At 52.5% G+C, this 17,946-nt stretch overlaps 1 protein-coding gene and 2 long non-coding RNA genes across 7 annotated transcripts in view; 1 reads left to right on the top strand and 2 right to left on the bottom strand.

Annotated features, from left to right (window-relative positions):
• LOC120103020 (uncharacterized) overlaps window positions 1-3,926 on the bottom strand; it is a 5,461-nt gene extending 1,535 nt beyond the window's left edge. The window contains exons 1-3 of the long non-coding RNA XR_005505067.2: window positions 3,672-3,926; window positions 2,357-2,634; window positions 1-673 (exon numbers count right to left, since the gene is read on the bottom strand). The exon at window positions 1-673 is cut by the window's left edge and continues 1,535 nt beyond it. This is a non-coding gene — a long non-coding RNA (uncharacterized LOC120103020). The remainder of the gene's footprint in view (window positions 674-2,356; window positions 2,635-3,671) is intronic.
• A 10,531-nt stretch (window positions 3,927-14,457) lies between these two features.
• On the bottom strand, window positions 14,458-17,341 carry LOC134487026 (uncharacterized). The gene is made up of 2 exons (XR_010066712.1): window positions 17,204-17,341; window positions 14,458-15,431 (listed from the first exon to the last, which is right to left on the bottom strand). It is a non-coding gene; the product is annotated as an uncharacterized LOC134487026 (long non-coding RNA).
• A 1-nt stretch (window position 17,342) lies between these two features.
• Arhgef10l (Rho guanine nucleotide exchange factor 10 like) overlaps window positions 17,343-17,946 on the top strand; it is a 142,989-nt gene continuing 142,385 nt past the window's right edge. For 2 of the 5 annotated variants that reach the window (XM_039111324.2, XM_039111322.2), the window contains exon 1: window positions 17,663-17,815. The gene's annotated coding sequence lies outside the window, so the exon portion shown is untranslated. Of the gene's footprint in view, window positions 17,483-17,661; window positions 17,816-17,946 lie in introns of those variants that run through there. The other 3 variants (XM_063288423.1, XM_063288425.1, XM_063288422.1) reach the window with 3 other exon arrangements.

Below are 17,946 nucleotides of genomic sequence, written 5' to 3'. Positions count from 1 at the left end.
ACCTGGTCACTGGCATCTTCTTCCCTGAGGACCACGGTTGAACTGTGCACAATCCAGGTCAGTCAGTCTTTCCCAGTGAAGGCTTCTCCGTTCTTTTTGGAGTTGGATGGGGTTCTTTGGATATGATGGAGGTGATGAGGGTCTCCTGTGCTGACACCTTTGGACTCCCGGGTGCCCGGTTCTCCCTAAGAGGGCAGGAAGTCTTGGAAGTGTGTGTGTGTGTGTGAGTGTGAGTGTGTGTGTGTGTGTGTGTGTATGTGTGTGTGTGAGTGTGAGTGTGTGTGTGTGTGTGTGTGTGTGTGTGTGTGTGTGTCTCAGAGGGAGCCTTATTGACAGTTCCACAGGGGTGACCCTGAGTCTTGGGGAGCAAATGAGGGCATGTGAGAGGAGGAATTTGGAGGGAGCCACGAGCACAGGTGTATGTTGGGAATTCCTCTACCCCATTTCTAGGCTTATGGAGGTTGAGGAGGGTGGATATGGCTTCAGAACATCTTCATAGCTGGAAAACTGAGGCTCTGAACCCCCAGAGAAAGCGGAGGTGGTGCAGTGACTGGATACTCTCGGGTCCACTCTCAGCCTTCCTTGCTGCTCAGTGGCTGCCTGCTTGTTTCTCCCGTGTTCTTACCCTGGTGGCCTCCTCTGCCAGTCCCGTGCCATCCCTGGCATTTCACATCTAGAGGGAGGGACAGCAGCTTACACGGTTGCCTTGGTAGGGACTGTAGCCGTTTGTGGTTGGGTGGCATTTTAAAGGTCACTAAGCAGTCTTGTTCTGCGTCCCTGACAGGTGGCTATTTAGACATAGCTTGACTACCTCTGTGACGGACGGCTCACTGGTTTCAAAGGATCTCTTTCATTGTTTGGTCAACATCTGGCCAATGATAACATAAAGAACTCAGCGGGGGCCCCTGCTTCATGTTCTCATTTGGTGAGCACAGTGCGGGCTTGTGTGGTGTGTTTAATCCTTCAATATCCCCACCGAGTACATGCTACCCCGATCACAGGCCCAGAGGGGTGAAGTAGCTTCCTGAAGCTCTCACAGACAAAGACAGGGGAGCTGGGTTTAAGGAGGAGGAAGGGTGGATGTGACAGAGGACAGAGGGGCCTCTGTCCTGAGTCTGTTTCTTCTTCCCCATTATTGCTGTCTCCTGCCACCTCTTGCTTTCTGTAGAGGAACTCTGGTGATCAATAAGGCAGTGAGTCTCTCACCAAGGTGCATCACAGTTTACAAAGCTATCTATGTTGCTGTTTCCCTAGGGCACTCACAACAGCCTGGTTAACTGGACAGGGTGGGAACAATCAGCCCCATGGTGACTGGCCTTAGAGAAGTCAGGCATCCTGCCTGAGGCCACATGGCTATGAGACAGCAAGAGTTTAGGGGTCTCTCCCTTCCCTGACCACTTCCTCATCTTTATAGGTTTTGGTCTGGAGGACCCTGGAGAGTCTGGTAGAAATGTCAGAGATGGGGTTGCCTCGCACACTGAGGCCCAGCTTGTGGCTACCACCCACCTGCCTCTGTCCCCCAAGAGCTGAGGACTTTGGGGGTTTGAGAGGGTGGCCCTTTCATATCTCTGTCATCAAGAAGAGAGTCGTCCCCACTCAGTATGGAGGACAGTCATGAGGAGGAAATCCCAAGAGGAATCTGCTGTTCCGCACTCCTCGTGACAGCATTGTAATGGCTTCCGCGATGCTGTGGTTGAGAATCTACTCAATGGGCACTGTCCTGGATGGAGCACAGGTCACATAGAGCTCTCCTGACGGCCCCATTTCCCAGAGGGCTCTAACTAGTCAGAACCGGTCTTATTTTAAAATGCTGGGATGAGGCTGCGAGGTGGTGGTGCACACCTTTAATCCCAGCACTCCCGGGAGGCAGAGGCAAGTGGATCTGAGTTCAAGGCCAGCCTGGTCTACAGAGTGAGTTCCAGGACAGCCAGGGCTACACGGAGAAAGCCTGTCTTGGAAAACAAACCCAAGACAAAACGAAAACCAAAATGCTGGTGTGATGCCTTGCACCTGTCATCCCAGACCTCAGGAGGCTGAGGCAGGAGGACTGCTGTGGGTTTGAGTTCGAGACCATCCTGAACTACAGCGTGAGACCCTGTTTCCACAACAGCAGCTCCCTTCTCCCTCAAGACAACCTGACAAGGGCCAAACCTCCACACAGTACAGGCAGCTGCTCGCCCAAGGTCTGCAGGCCCGCCCTTGACCTTTCACCCTCAGGACTGGGGTACTTTTTAAAGAGTCACCTTGAACCTCTTAAGCATTTCTCATAACATTTCCTTTTACTTATTGTGCGTGTGAAGGGGGACGAGAAACCTGAGCTTTGGTACTTGTGTGGAGAGAAGGGTCATTAGCTCACCTGTGAGATTCTTGATCTGCTCCTGTGTGACACAGGATCACAGGTTGTTCGATGCGATGCGGGGGCAGCTGAGACTGAGCTCAGTCAAGGTCACAGATCCACTAGGTCGGGGCAAGAGTTCCAAACAGGTCTGCATGTCCCCTGAAGTGGTCACCACACATGCAATGCAAGCTCCCCAGGGAGCAGAGGTCTCTGGGGTACTCAGGAGCTGAGCAGGAAGCAGGTGTTGGAGAGCTGGCCAGGCGGCTCAGTGGGTAAAGGCAAGATTGCTACCAAACCTGACAGAAATGTGAAAAATAAGTAAAATCAAAAAGGGTTGATGTAGAGACTCTGGGATTCCTGAAAACCAGACTCCAGGGAAGAAGTCCCAGGGGCTGAGAAGAGGGGTTTGAGTACCTCCCTTCAGGCCTCAGCGTCTGACTGAGGGGAACCTCCCTCCCAGATTCCTCCAGTGTGGGGTACACCAGGAACTGGGTGTGGAGGGGGAGAGCTCACCAGGCCAGCTGAGGGAGGGAGCCAGGGGTTCAGATAGACAAGCGACCCCTCCCCATCCCCCACACCCCTCCCTACCCTGTCTCTTCCCCAGAGCCAGTTAGCTGATAAGCAGTCCTTCAATCTGATAAAAAGAGGTTTGCAGTGGGCTTGCTTTTCAGAGCCACTGGGCCTGGAGCCAACAGGCCACTGCCTCCTTCGCTCTTTAGAAGGTCTAGTCTTCCTTTTGTGACCTCGAGAAACCCTTGTCCTCCCAGCGCCTCAGTTTCCCCTTCTGGGAAAGGAGAGGATTGGTTTCCATCGATCCTAAGAGCCCTTCAGCTCCCACCCTAAGGTCTCCAGGGGCCCAGTGGCTTCTTGCCACCCTGCGTCTGTGTAGGAATCTGTGGCCTCTGGTGGGAGGGGACTGAGGGAAGTGGTGGTCACACAAGCCTGAACCTTTTAGAATAAACCCCGGAGATGAGGCCTCATAGCGAAGGTCCTGTCTATCAGTGGGGAAAGGATGGCTCAAGGGTCAGCTCTGTGTCTTCCCTGGGTGAGTCACTTGTCCGACCCTGGGTTTCCATGGCTGGTGAGGGTATACATTCTCCTAGTGTCTCTCTAAACTTCCTGCATAGAAGTGACCTGGCACCCTTTCCTACAAATGGACAAATTCCAGCCTGGCAGGGCGCCTCCCCATGCTGCCTCGGACCACAATGACATATTTCATTTATGCCACAGGATGGCTGTCTCTGAAGGTCTGGAAGCCACATACCCCATCCTCTTTCTCTCCCCACCCCTGGGTCTCACGTAGCCACAACTCCAATGTTTATTAAAGAATGACCTTGAACTTCTGGTTCTCCCGCTTCTTCCTCCCAAGTGCTGGGATTACAGGCGTGCACGGTGATGTCTGCTTTCTGCACCTGCTGAAGAGCAAACCCAGAATTTCTCGCTTGCCAGGCAACCAGCGCCCAGCCATTCTTTCTCTTCTCAAAATTGTTCCGGCAGCTAGAACCCCGGGTCTTGTGTCTCCATGCCCCATATGGGTCTTGCCTCTCCAACAGGAAACTGCTCTGAGCAGGGAGGGCACAACTGTTCACTCTATCTCGCCCCAGAATCTGGCCTGCTTGAGCCACAGGTCAGAATTAATGAGATGGGAGGGCTTGTGGGTCACATGAGATCTCTCACAGGAGGAGAGCCAGTGAGACAATCTCAGGGCTGCCAGATGCCCACCACTCCAGGGTCTGAGAGCTCTTAGGTAAAGGAGGGGTGTCTCCAACTAAACCCACAGTTCTGTTCCCAGGCCCCACCCTGCAGCCACAGGGCAGGGAGCTCACTTTGCTGGGTACAGTTTATGGCTGCCTACCTTCCTCCTATCTGGAGACAGACGCTTGAGGTTGGTGCAATGCCCTGGCACGGAGGTGTCAGGGAAGGGACTGTGGGATCCTTTCTGCCACTGCTGTCACCTAGCCTTCTCAAGGTGGCTCATCTCTCTGCACTCCTTGTTTCTTTGTTCCTAAAAATGTCAACACACCCCTCTCTGCCTTCTCTGGAAGCCCTGCCAGGGGATTTTCCAGTAAACAAGGAAACCACGTCTACCCGGCTACCTTCCTCCTCCTCTCCCAGGGTGAGCAGGGGAAGGGGTGTGGCTGGGAGTGGACTCTGTTTCCTCTCCTGTTCTCAGTTGCCTTCATGAGTCATCCTTCCATCTGTCCATCTGTCCATCCATCCACCCATCCAACTTCTCTCTCCCCATTTCTTTTTTTAAAAATATTTTTTTCTTTTTTTTCTTTTTTTTTTCAGAGCTGGGGACTGAACCCAGGGCCTTGTGCTTGCTAGGCAAGCACTCTACCACTGAGCTAAATCCCCAACCCCTTAAAAATATTTTTAATCATTCGTTTATTTTTATTTTGTGTACACCAGTGCTTTGCCTGCATGAATGTCTGCGTTGAGCGCATGGGCTCCCCGGGAAATGGGGTTAAAGGGCAATTGTGAGCCACTGAGTAGGTGCTGGGAATTGAGCAGAGGTCCCCTGGAGAAGCAGACAGTGATGTTAGCTTCCCATCCCCACCCGTTTCTACCCTTCCATCCATCAATCTATACCTTCATGTACCATCCATATAGTTTCCATTCATCAATCTCTCCATTCATCACCCATTAATCCATTTTGTACCTGCCTACCTGCTATCTATCCATTTCCATCTGCCCATTCACCTATTTACACACTGAGCTACCCATCTACCATCAATATATCTATCTGTCCATCCATCCACTAACCCATCCATTCATCCATCTTCCATCTACTTCATCCATCCACCCACCCATCCATCCACCCATCTATCCATCCACCCATCCATCCACCCACCCATCATCCACTCATTCATCCACCCATCTATCTATCCATCCATCCATCCATCTACCCACCTATCCCCCGATGCATCCAAAGGCCGTTTATTGAATGCCTGTCCAGCACCAGACACCATGCTCTGGAGACATGCGTCTTTCAAATCCCCTTCAGAGGGATTGGGATAGCAGAGGTGACAGACAATTGAGCAAGCACTACAGTCCCTAATACAATCCTAATGGTTGGTTGTCACAGTTGGTCAGCTTCCTTGTGTGTAGCAGAGGATGATAGTAGTTGCCACCTTGAGAGATTATTGTGATCTGATGGGATCACTCAGGGAAAGACCCGGGACCTAGCAGCCAGGGAGTGCCTGGGAAGGTGATGATGCTGATGGTGGTGATGGTGGTGATGGAGGGGTGAAGGGGATGACGGGTGATGGTGATGATGGGTGATACAGGTGATGGAGGGGGTAAAGGAATGTTGGGTGATGATGGTGATGAAGGGGCTGATGATGATGGTGGAGATGAAGGGGTGATGGGTGATGGTGATGATGGGTGATGCAGGTGATGATGGTGATGAAGATGATGGATGGGGTGAAGGGGCTGATGCTGATGTGGCGATGCAGGTGATGATGGTGATGATGGTGTCACCACCGACTCCAGGCCTGGCTCTGATGAACCAACCACAGTACCAGGGAGCTCCTCTTGGAAGGCTGATTTCCTCAGAGGCAGCAGAGGCAGCAGGGGATAGTGACACAGGTCAGGGCACCAAGTCAGCTTCCCAGAGGAGGGCGGGCCGCAGGAGAATCACCTCCACGTAGGGCCATGCTGGCCGTGGCTGGTAGCTGATCAGGTCTGAGGGATTCTACAGGGCCTGGGATGCCATTGCTGCCCACCCGTCTGCAGGAGTGGAGCATGCACAAAGAAACCAGGCCAGGAGCTATGCATGGTCCTCCACTTTGTCTTTGTCTTTGTTTTGAGATAGCGCCTCCCCATATAGCCCAGGCTAGCTTGGAATTGCTGTGTAGTCCAGGCTACCCATGATTTTATGGTCCTCCTGTCTCTGTTTCCTGAGTACTGGGTATAGGTATGTGTCACCACACCCTACGTCCTCAGACTGTCTCTGCAGGGTGCAGAGACAGGAAACCAGCAGAAGCCCTGGAGAGGCAGACAGCAGAGGGGGTCAAGGGCACAGGTATGGATGGAGCCAGGAAGGGTCCCAAGTGGCCCCCTGGGATTGAGGGACTGGGGACACATTGTTCTCATGTTCTGCTAGACTCCTGGTTTCTAGAGAGATGTGTAGGGATGGCCTGGCACTGAGGGAATACAATCTGTGTGTGTCATGTGAGGGGGCAGGTGTCCCGACTCCCACGCTGGTGCCTCAGGAAGAGCAGTGATCCCGAGAATCAAGCCCAATGCTGGCACCCACACTGTCAAGCTCTGCGGGAGCATGGGTCAGACCCTTCCCACTTCCTCTGTCCCAGGCTTGGGTTTTGCCTCTGAAGAGTTCAACAGGCAATTATTGACATTGGGTTATCCAGCAGGTGGAGGGTTAAGGGCTTCAGTACTTAGAAGGAAAAGAGTAAATGTCAGCTTTGCAATGGTGTGGTCTCCTGGCACGAGCAAGCCTTAGGTTCCATTCCACGGCACAGAAAAATGAAACAAAAAAATAAACGTGAGCCAGAAATCCCAGGTGACACTTAAGGAGGGCTTAATCCAGAGTCACGCAGATGAACCCCGCTTGTGAAATTTCGGGGAGGTAAGAAGTGAACCTAGAATGGCTTACTTGCTGTGTGTCTCAGGCGGGCTACTTGCCCTCTCTGTGCTTCAATCCCTCACGTGCAAAGGGATCTTGGAAACTTGTTCTTATGAGAGGGAAGGGGCTTGGGCATGGAGAACATTGAGCTTGATGTACCCCAAGCATTCATAAGGGTTTGGGGGGCTTTGCAGGGAAATGGATGGTGGCAGTGTGCAAATCTGAACTGATGGAAGCTGATGGGCTTCATGAGGGGCTGGGTTGGGGTGGAAGACCCGGGGTCCTCCTTTGTCTTTGGTCTTTAGTGTGCTGGATGCCATCTTCGTGGTCCGGGATCTGTGCCTGGGGCGCATGCTGAGGTCGCAGCAGCAGGTCATTCTCAGGAGGGTGAGCTCTAGATTTCGATGGCCGGGTTCTGGCTGTGTAGACTCAGGCTGGCAGGGCTGCTGGGGGTGGGGCTGGAGGTGGGGAGGTCGGGCCGGTGCACAGTGAGCCTCTGTGAATGGGAGTGATCCAGCAGAGCCTCGCACAAGGACTGGGAGGTTGGCTGTTAATGGGCACTGGGGCTGCTCCAGAGAGCCAGTCTATAAAGCCGGGGCCTGCAGCTTCTTGGGTGCTGCTGTTGGGAGTTTATGAGGAGGCTGCAGCCACATAAGGGCCCATTGTCCCAAGAGGGCACGGTTTTATGGCTCTTAGAAAGCTTCTTTCATCTGGGGACCAGGGAGCTGGTAGAGAGTCCCAGTCCCGGGCGGGTGGCGGTGAAACTGGGGACAATGGAGGTTTCTGGGGCTCGTGCCAGGCCATAACTGTGCCCAGTGTCACTAGGGGCTGGCAGCTGTAGACCGCCCTCCCCAGCTGTAGTTGTTCCCTTCTGGAGACCTCGTGTCTGGGCCCAGTCCCCTGGCTGGGCCCACTCTGTCCCTGGGTCCCTTGCTCTTCCTTTTCTCAGCAGTGTCCCCTCACCCTGCCTCTTCAGTCCCATAGTGGCTTCTAGGACAGGCTCTGGGCTCTGTCAGCTGACCAGCAACTCTGAGCTCTTGGTGTAACCTGATGCCCGGAGGAAAAGACCTTGCCTCCTGTCCTTTCTGGCTGTGTGCCCAGGCCCCAGGCACAGCCACTCAAACCCCTGCTCAGAGGCCCCAGCTGCTCTGCTCCTCCTGAGAGGCCGTAGGTGAGGTAGGATTCCTGGGCACATGGGCCTGGGCTGGTGGGCAGAGTTTCCGAGTATCCCTGCATCTGCCTCTGAGGCCCTTGCTCATATTTATCCCACCGTGACCTTTCACCTTTGTCCCTTACAAGACACAGGAAGGCAGAAGCAGGGGGCTGAGCTACTTGGACCTTAACAGGTCCTCCTGTATGGTGACAGTGGCCAGGACACAAGGACACACTTGCCCCTTGTCACAAGCTGCTTTGAGTCAAGGAATAAAGATGGCCTCGGGAGGGTCCAGTGACAGCGTGGGGCTCACGGCATTAGTAATGGAAGTCCGGACCTGGACTACAACATCAACATCTGTGAAGTGTGAATAAGGTTCTTTATAGGGTCCCTGGGGGGCGGGGACAGGGGGACGCATTCATACACACAAGTGTCCACACAGAGCAAGAGAGAGAGAGAGACAATGTTGCTTGCTGTCATCATCATTTTATTTTTATTTATGTTTGTTTACTTTTGGTTCGTTTTGAGGCAGGGGCTCATGTAGCCCAGGCTACTCACTACGGAGTCAAAATGACCTTGGACTTCTGTCCCGCTGCCTCTGTTTTCCGAGTACTGGGATGACAGTAGTGTGCTGCTCCTAGCTTATGTGATGCTGGGGACCGAACCCAGGGCTTTGTGCATCAGGATGGGGAGGCACGGCCCTCTACCAACCAAGCCACATATCTGAGCTTTGTCTCCAGCTCGATTTCTTTTTATTTTTCTCTCAGACCCTCGGCCTGAACTTGGCTGTGGTTTTTTTTCACAGTGCGAACAATGACTCTGCTCTGAGAATCTTTGTGGTCATTTTTCCAGCTCAGCCTTTGACTCTCTAATTCCACATTCCCGGGAGCAACCAGCCAATGGGCTCAGTGTGGGTCAAGTGGCCACCATCCCATCTGACCTACTGTGGTGGGAGGAGGTGGCTCCAGGGTCAGTCTTGTTGGAGGCTGTATTACCACGGGAGGAGAGAGAAAGCTGAGTCTGGTACTTTCTCTGTCGACACAAGGGTTTCGTAGCTTTCAAGACTATTTAAGTTTAGATTGTTATGTGGAGGTCAGGGGTAAGGGTACAGGCCTCTGTGACTTGGAGGCTAGCCTTGTCTACATAGCAAGTTCTAGGCAAGACAGTGTTACCTAGTGAGACCCAGCCTCAAAACCACTACAAATCCAAGACACAATATGAAGACGATTGAGGAAGACACCAGACGTCAACCTCTGGCTTCTGTACAGGCGTGCACAGGCAAGTGCCCTCACACACACACACACACACACACACACACACACACACACACACACGCATGTGCACGCACTTATGCACACGCCATATACACACAAGATAAATGAAAAAACCGCATACTTCTGCAAAATGTCAGGGTTTGTGCCGGGTTTGGGGGCACAGAGCTGCAATCCCGGCCCTTGGGAGGCTAAGACAGGAGGATTGCCTGGAGTCTGAAGGCAACCAGGTCTCCAGCATAAGATCCTGTCTGGCAAAACAAAACAACCAGAAGAAAAAGCAAACAAAAAGCAACCGCTGGCCTGTCGGGTGACTTTTCCTGGGGAGATGTGAGCAAATGTCTGTTCACTCCAGACATGGCACCAATGACAGACCAAAGAAACATTTCCACCTAAGTCCAGCTCAGGAGTGAGCGACAATGTCCTGAAGGCTGAGCCCTTCAATCCTCCCTCTGGAGACCTTGCTAGCAGAGGCAAAACAGTGTGCAGCTGGGAGGGGAGGGCACAGGGCAGAGGGAGGGGGGAGAGCACAGGGCAGAGGGGGGAGGGCACAGGAGAGAGGGAAGGGGGAGGGCACAGGGCAGAGGGGGAAGGGCACAGGGCAGAGGGGGGAGGGCAAAGGGCAGAGGGGGGAGGGCACAGGGCAGAGGGGGAGGGCACAGGGCAGAGGGGGGAGGGCACAGGGGAGAGGGAAGGGGAGGGCACAGGGCAGAGGGGGAAGGGCACAGGGCAGAGGGGGAGGGCACAGGGCAGAGGGGGGAGGGCACAGGGCAGAGGGGGGAGGGCACAGGAGAGAGGGAAGGGGAGGGCACAGGGCAGAGGGGGAAGGGCACAGGGCAGAGGGGGGAGGGCACAGGGCAGAGGGGGGAGGGCACAGGGCAGAGGGAGTGGGGAGGGCACAGGGCAGAGGGGGGAGGGCACAGGAGAGAGGGAGGGAGGAAGGGCACAACTGCAGTCTCAGGTGAGGGTCTGGTGAGCTGCCTCCCCACCGTTAGACCAGAGAACGTGTTTAATAGGCTGGATCCCGTGAGAGTCCTGAGCCATGACTGCAGTTGCTCTGTGAGATGGTGAGGGCCGTGTCATGCCTCTAGGAAAGGTGTGTGTTATGTTACGTACAGGTATTGGAGCTGAGACCGAGAGAAGGAAGAGACTTGTTCTGACCTAGAATGAATGAGTCATCTGACCTTTTCCCTAAATTTTATTTATGGGCGTGTGTGTGTATGTAATGTTTGTGTATATGTGTGTTTGTATGTATATATGAGTGTATGTGTCTGTGTGTGTGATGTATGTGCATATATGTCTGTGTCTGTGGGTATGTATATGTGTATGTGTGGGGATGTATGAGTGTGTATGTGTATGGTGTGTCTGTGTGTGTCTCTGTGTGTGAGTGTGTCTGTGTCTGTCTGTGTGATGTATGTGCATATATGTGTATGTGTGTCTGTGTCTGTGGGTGTGTTTATGTGTATGTGTGTGAGTGTATGAGTGTGTGCATGTGTGTGGTATGTATCTGTGTGTGTGAGTGTGTGTCTGTTTCTGTGTGGTGTGTGTGAGTATAGGTGTATATGAGTGTGTGTGTTGACATGAGGAGGTTAGAGGACAACTCCACTGTGGGACTCAGGGATCAAATGTGCCTCACTCACCAGCCTGTCCTCATAAGCATATTTACCCCTGAGCCATCTTGCCAGCCTCTGTCTGATTTTGTAAATGACCCCAAAAGTTCAGAAAAGTTGCAAGTCCAGTATGCTCCCACTTCCCACCCCCTACCCCTCTCCCGGGCAGGAGAGGAAGCTGCTGGCTTCATGGTCTTTCACCCTGGGCACTGTGCTGTGCTTCTGCCCACAAGGACACTATCTCTCAAAGCTCCCCTACAGCTAGCCAAATCAGGAAGTTCACATGATACCTTACCATGGTCTAATCCTCACACCCTAATCAAGATTTTCCAGTTGTCTAACAGTGGTCTTTGTAGGAGAAGCTTGAGGTCTGATTTATGAGATGGGTTTAGCTGTGAATACTCTTTGATTCCCTTCAGCTTTGGAAGTCTCTTCAGCCTGTCCTTGATATTGGTGGCCTTGGCGCTTTAAAAGACAGTGGGGACCAAGTCTGGCAGTACACACCTGTGAGACCAACACTTGGGCGCCTGAGCCGGGGTCGGGGGCAATGGAGAGTCCAAACCCATATAGAACAGGGTGTGGTGGGCATGGTTATAATCCCCGGCAAGCTCCAGGCCAGTTGAGGCTATATATCAGGGCTCTTTCTAGAAAGAAGAAAAGGAAGGAAGGAAGGAAGAAAGAAAGTAAGAAATAAAGAAAGAAAAGTGGGTATGTGGCTCAGTTGTACAATGCACTTGCCTAGCATGCAGAAAACCCTGAGTTTGATACCCAGGACTCCATACACTAGATGTGGTAGCACATGCTTGGAAGGTGGAGGCAGGGGGATTAGATATTGAAGGTCATCTGAGGCTTTAGGGTGAGCTCAGAACAGCTTGAGTTATATGAGACCCTGTCTCAAAGCGAAACGAAGCCAACCCTTAGAAGAGAACGCCTCTTATTCTGCATTACTGGCTTTTTGCCCCTGACTGAGTTTGTCAGGGATCCTGAGAAGCGATGCTGTGTCCCCTGTGGTGTGTCTGTGTCTGTGGGTGTGTATATGTGTATGTGTGTGAGTGTATGAGTGTGTGCATGTGTGGTATGTATCTGTGTGTGAGAGTGTGTGTCTGTGTCTGTGTGATGTGTGTGTGTATAGGTGTATGAGTGTGCTTGTGATATATGTGCGTATATGTGTGTATATATGAGTATGTGTGTGGTATGTGAGGCAGCTTGTGTGGTCTAAATACTCCCTACTTGATTCTGATAGTACTACCTGAACACATGGATGCATTTACTGTGAAGTTGCTTTCTTTCCTTTTGGGGTTGAAAAGCATTGTGTGGGGAAGTGCTTGAGACCTCGAACTTCAACACATTCTTTAATTTCTTTCCAGTGCGTGGACCTGGTGGTCCATTGTGGAATGTAAGCTGCTATAACCCTAGTTTATTTCCTTGCCTGTACCGCCCAGCAGGGCAGGGAGTTGGACAGAGCCACATTTTAACGTGATTGAGATGGGACTCAGGCTCTGTAGAAGATGGCCACTTGGGATTGGGGCTCAGTCTCATGACCAGGACAGAGCAAGGACTTCCTGTGGACACTTGTTCAGGATGATGTGGGAGGGTGGTTGCTTGGCTGTGGAAATTCACTTCCTTGTCCACCCATTTTCTTTTCTTTGCTTTCTTGGTTTGTTGGTGTTTGTTTTGGGTCAGGGTCTCACTAAGTAGCCCGGCTAGCCTGGAACTCATTCCGTAGACCAGGCTGGCCTTCAACTAAGTCACAGAGATTTGCCTGCCTCTCCCTCCTAAGTGCTGGGATTAGAGGTGAGTGCCACATGCCTGGTACTTATAGTTACTTACTTTTATGTGTCTGTGGGTGTGAACATGGCTCCCATATAGAAGTCTGAGGACAGCCTGTGGGGACTGATTCTCATCTTCCACCTGTGGGTTTTAGGGATGCTACCCGAGTTGGTCAGGTTCAGAGGTAAGCACCCTTAAGTACTAAGCCATCTTGATGGTTCTTCTTGATCCATGACGAGGCGGGCTGGTCTTGGGAATCAGAGGAGAAGGCAGAGGCAGGACCTCTGTGTCTTCCTCTTGGTTTTGGTACCAGCTTGTTTGCCGACCTTGGGCCAATCGAGCAGCTTTTCTTTAGTCAAAGAGGAACCCAGCGCCTGTCCTTGCCCCCTCCTTCCCACACTCCTCCCAAGCTCAGGGTGAAAGAAAGAGAGGTCTTGCATTACTGAATCTTTTACGAAATCTCCGTGAATCTTCTGTGAGAGGTGCTCACACAATAAATCCCCCAGGAGGCATGCTCAGTGGATGATTCTGGTTCATTGAATGTTATGGAATATGGGAACGTTCTCAGACTCTTTTTTAAAAAACTAATTTATTTTTATTTCATGTGCATTTGGTATTTTGCCTGCATGTCTGTGGGAGGGTGTCAGGTGCCCTGGAACTAAAGTTACAGACAGTTGTGAGTTGCCATGTGGGCACTGCGAATTGCACATGGCCAGTGCCCCTAACCACTGAGGAGTCTTTCCAGTCCCCAGACTCCACCCGCCCCCATCCCATTGACACCCAGGGGCTCAACTGTCCAGCAGACATGCGTTGTTTCTGTTGCAGCATCTTCTGTCCTAGGTGTTATAAGGATGCTCTGCTGACTCCAGAAACCAGATCTAGGGCAAGTTATGAGAGCACCTTTCCTGCTGTGCCTAGAGGGGACTTAGGGATGCTTGGGAGCTGGGGAACTCCTAAGGAGGGAGCAGGGGAAAGAGCCATTTGACAACTATTGCTGGAGAGGTGTCTAGAGAGCAGTCACAAAGCTTGCCCATGATCCTAGGGCCTGAGAGACTGAGGCAGGAGAACCAAGTTCAAGATGAGCTTGGGTGACATAAAAGGGTTGGGTCTCAAAACACCAAAGCAGGGCATGCTAGCACTGCCGGCCACCCCAGGGTCTAAGAGGCAGAGGCAGGAGCGTCTTGAGCTCAAGACCAGCCTGGGCTACATGAGATGCTGTCTCAAACAAAGCAAAAAGGCAAAGCAAAAACTCGAATCCAATTGAATCAAATCAAGCTGAACAAAGAAGTTGAATAATAAGAAGCAGTTAGTGCCATGGTTGTCATGGAGTAACCAGGAGCAGAGACAGCAAGAACAAAGGGCCTTGTACTCCATCTCTGCAGTGAGATGTTAGAATCTTAGAAGCATAGGTTGCTGCTCAGAGGGTCTCACACTTGTAACCATAGCACCTAGGAGACCTTGAGGTAGAAGCAATGTTGTGAGTTCAAGGCTAGCCTGTGCTGTACAGTGAGATCCTGTCTCAAAAAAATCCCACCGACTGAAAAAAAACCTTAAAAATAATAAAAAGAACCAGGCATGGGTGGCAGTGCGTGACGTTAGGCCCAGCACTCAGGAGGCAGAGGCAGGCAGATCTTGGAGTTCAAGGCCAGTCCGGACTCTATAGTGAGTTCTAGGTCAGCCGGGGCTACATAGTGAGACCCTGCTTCATAAAACCGAAATGCTGGGAGTAGTGGTACGCACCTTTAATTCCAACACTCAAGAGGCAGTGGCGCGGAGGTGGGTGGGGGGATCTCTGTGGGTTTGAGGCCAGTATGGTCTACACAGTGAGTGCCAGGACAACCACAGCCAGAGCCATGTAGAGAAACCTTGTCTCAAACAAACCAACCAAAAATAAATAAATAAATAAATAAATAAATAAATAAATAAATAAATAAATAAATAAAAGAATATGGAGCTGGAGGAGGGAGGGAAGAGGTCTGTGAACGTTCAGAGAGAGAGAGGTGACAGGGAGGAAGAAGGCAGAAGGCTGTGTTGGCCCGGCCTGTGAGAGCTGTGGGCTCATATTTTTGTCAAGCATGTACTAACTACTCCAGACATGACTCTTTATGGCAAAAGTGGAGAGCTGAGGGACAGTGACGCTAAGATGCTAAGTCACGGGGAAGGGCCTCGTCGTCAGGGGTGCACTGGGCTGGAAGAGAGGGTTGGCTGGTGGGGAACATATTTGTGCGGAAGAGGCCTGTCCCCAGCAGAACAGGGCCATTGGGAACACAAACTGACATCACTGGCTCCTGGCTGTAGTGGGAGTTCTGTCAACCTGGCTCTTTATGGCCAAGCTCCCAGCGATCAAGTGTTGGCCACCAGTTAACAGCAACTGCGAGGGACTGTGGGGAGAGCAAGCTGAAGCTATTCTGTTTTCTCCACTGGTGGTTTGCCGCATAGAGCCTCAAGGGTTTAATGGCTGAGGGTTTGGGGGTGCCCACTTGGAATCCATGAAATCCCCAAGGGTTGGGTGTGTTTCTACCTTGTGCAGAGCTTCCAGGAAGGGAGCACAAGGGGGACCTGGAATAGGACTCTGCCTTTGTGCCTGGGCCACAGGGTTCACCATCACCAGGTAGAGACAGTTCCAAGTGGCATCCTGTTCACTGCTGCAGTTTCAGAGTGTAAGGGTGGCTTCCTGGGGATTCTGGGTCTTGGTGTAGTTCTGGAAGGGAATGGAAGATTCAGGAGCTTGGAGCAGATCCTGAAAGATTGAAAACAGAACCCCAGGGCCCATGCTGGGCTCTGGTTATGACAGCTTCTGACTCAAGTCACACTGTGGTCTAACCCTTAGTGCTACAAGCTCAGGGGTCACTCTGAACATCGGAAGAAGTTCTTTCAGCTCTGCTGCCCTTTTGGAACATTCCTCTGTTTTTCATGGTACATTAGTCCCCGGCATGGAGGCTCCACCAAAACAGAGCTTAGGCCTGTTTGTTCAAGAAGTCTCTCGTCTACCCACCATGGCACCTGGTGCCTACGTAGCAAGTGTGCAGCAAACACGAGTCATGGACTGAGCAATGAATTCAGAGAGTTCAGTCCAATGCCTTGTCTCTGCACTGTGGGAGCCTGTGAGAGCCAAGGAGGCAGGGTCTGGGTCTCTCTGGTTCCTGCCCTCTCGGCTCTCCAAAACAGAGAGTGTTTAACCTTCTTTGGGTTTATTTCATTTTGTGTCTATGAGTGTTTTGCCTGCATGCATGTAGGTTCACCATGTGCATGCCTGGTGACTGAGGGAGCTGGAAGAGACTTTGGGCCCCCCTGGAACTGGAGCATGAATGTCTGTGAGCCACCATGTGGCTGCTGGGAATTGAACCCAGGTCTTCTGCAAGAGCAATGTGTTCTCTTAATCATAGGCTTATCTCCCCAGCTGCAACAGAGAGTATTTAAAAAATAAACAAAGAATCAAGGGGGTGGAAAGGGTAACACAGCGAGTCAAGTGCTTTGAAAACAAAGAGAATCAGAAAACACAGGCTGACAGGGCGACTGCTCTTCCAGACGTCCTGAGTTCAATTCCCAGCAACCACATGGTGGCTCACAACCATCTGTAATGGGATCCGATGTCCTCTTCTGGTGTATCTGAAGACAGCTATAGTGTACTCATATACATAAAATAAATCTTTAGAAAGCTGGCCAGACAATCCAGCCAAACTGGCAAGCTCCAGAGGCCAAAGGGAGTGAAAGAGAGACTGGCCCTGTAGGGCCTGAGTCTAATTCCTAGGAACCCATGTTGCAAGTTTCACAACTGCTGGGAACTCCAGCTCTAGGGATCTGAGACCTCTGGCTTCTGTGGGCACTTCTCAGATTCATACACATATATACATAATTAAAACTAAATAAATCTTTAAAAAAGATGGTGGTGAGTGACTGAGGAACATATCTAACGCCAACACACACACTCACACACTCACACACTCACACACCCACACACTCACACACACACTCACACACTCACATACTCACACACTGACACACCACCACCACCAAAATACCTTTCTGCTGGCTTTGTGGTCACAAACACAGTTAGACAATGACTTCAACCTCCGCTTTGCACTTGAACCCTTCAGATATTACTGCTAACCCAGGAGTAATTGCTGATAAGCCCGAGTGTGAATTGCTTCTCACGTAGAGATGTAACTGGCAGTGTTTAATAACAACGGGATAATCTTAATTAGTGACCCGATAACTGTAATTAGCTACATCATATCCGGAGGCCCTCTCTGGGATCTTGGGAGGGAGTAGCCAGCGCTTGGCAGCCTTGAGGCAAGCAAGGAGGCAAGGCTAGAAGCCTAGCTTCACCTCCTCCTTGTTGGGGGCTGGGGGAATTGGGCGGACGACTTGCATTTTTGAGCCTCAGCTTTGTCACGGGGAAATGGGGTTGTATCAAAGGCTGGGGCGTGAAGATACTGAAACCTTTCTTTGAGCAAGCCCTAGCCCTTTTACCTGAGGCTGCCGAGCTGCTACCAGAGTCCAGGCTGCTAGGCTGCACCCAACCCCTGTGGTTGTAGGACAGCCGCAAGGGGCCTTGTGTCTGCGTGGAGACACATCCCGGGTCTCCATTTCCTTAAGGCAGGCCCTGGCACCTTTTGCCCCTTACTGGGAACTCCAGATCATGCTGGGGGAATTTAAAGGCGCCCGGTGTCTTCAGAATCTTACCCGGGGCTGCAGAGGAGCGGCGCAGTGGTGTGTAGGGGCGCCCGGTGCCAGACCGGGAAGGCGGAGGTGTGTGTGTGTCCGTTGTGTCGCCTGGGGTCCCTCCACCCCCAGCCTCAGTTTCCCTGAGAGGGAGGAGGATATAGGGAGAGGAGAGCCGAGCCCCGCCCCCTCCGGGATCACTGTTGGGGGAGCTGCGTGCAAGCCAGGCCACCAGGGGTTAAGCGGTGACCTCAGCCGCGCGCCCCGGGACCGGGCGGGCGGGGCGGGCCGTGCAGCGGCTGCAGGCCGCGGGCCGGGGCTGCAGAGGGGCGCGGGGCTCGGCCCGGCCACCGGCGCCCGCGGCGGGAGCGGGAGGCGCGGTGGCGCGGTGGCGCGGAGCCTTTGTGAGCAGCGGGGACGGTGAGTGCACGGCGCCCAGGCCCGGGCTCCCGGGTTCCGGCGGTCGCTTTGTGTGTCCGAGTCTCCCAGGTCCCCAGCCCTGTGTGCGCGGGTCCCTCTCGGGGTCGTGTCCTTCTGTGTCCCTTGAGTGT

This window comes from Rattus norvegicus, chromosome 5 (assembly GCF_036323735.1).
Source record: "Rattus norvegicus strain BN/NHsdMcwi chromosome 5, GRCr8, whole genome shotgun sequence".
Classification (NCBI taxonomy): domain Eukaryota; kingdom Metazoa; phylum Chordata; class Mammalia; order Rodentia; family Muridae; genus Rattus; species Rattus norvegicus.
This window is presented reverse-complemented; position numbering and strand designations above follow the sequence as displayed.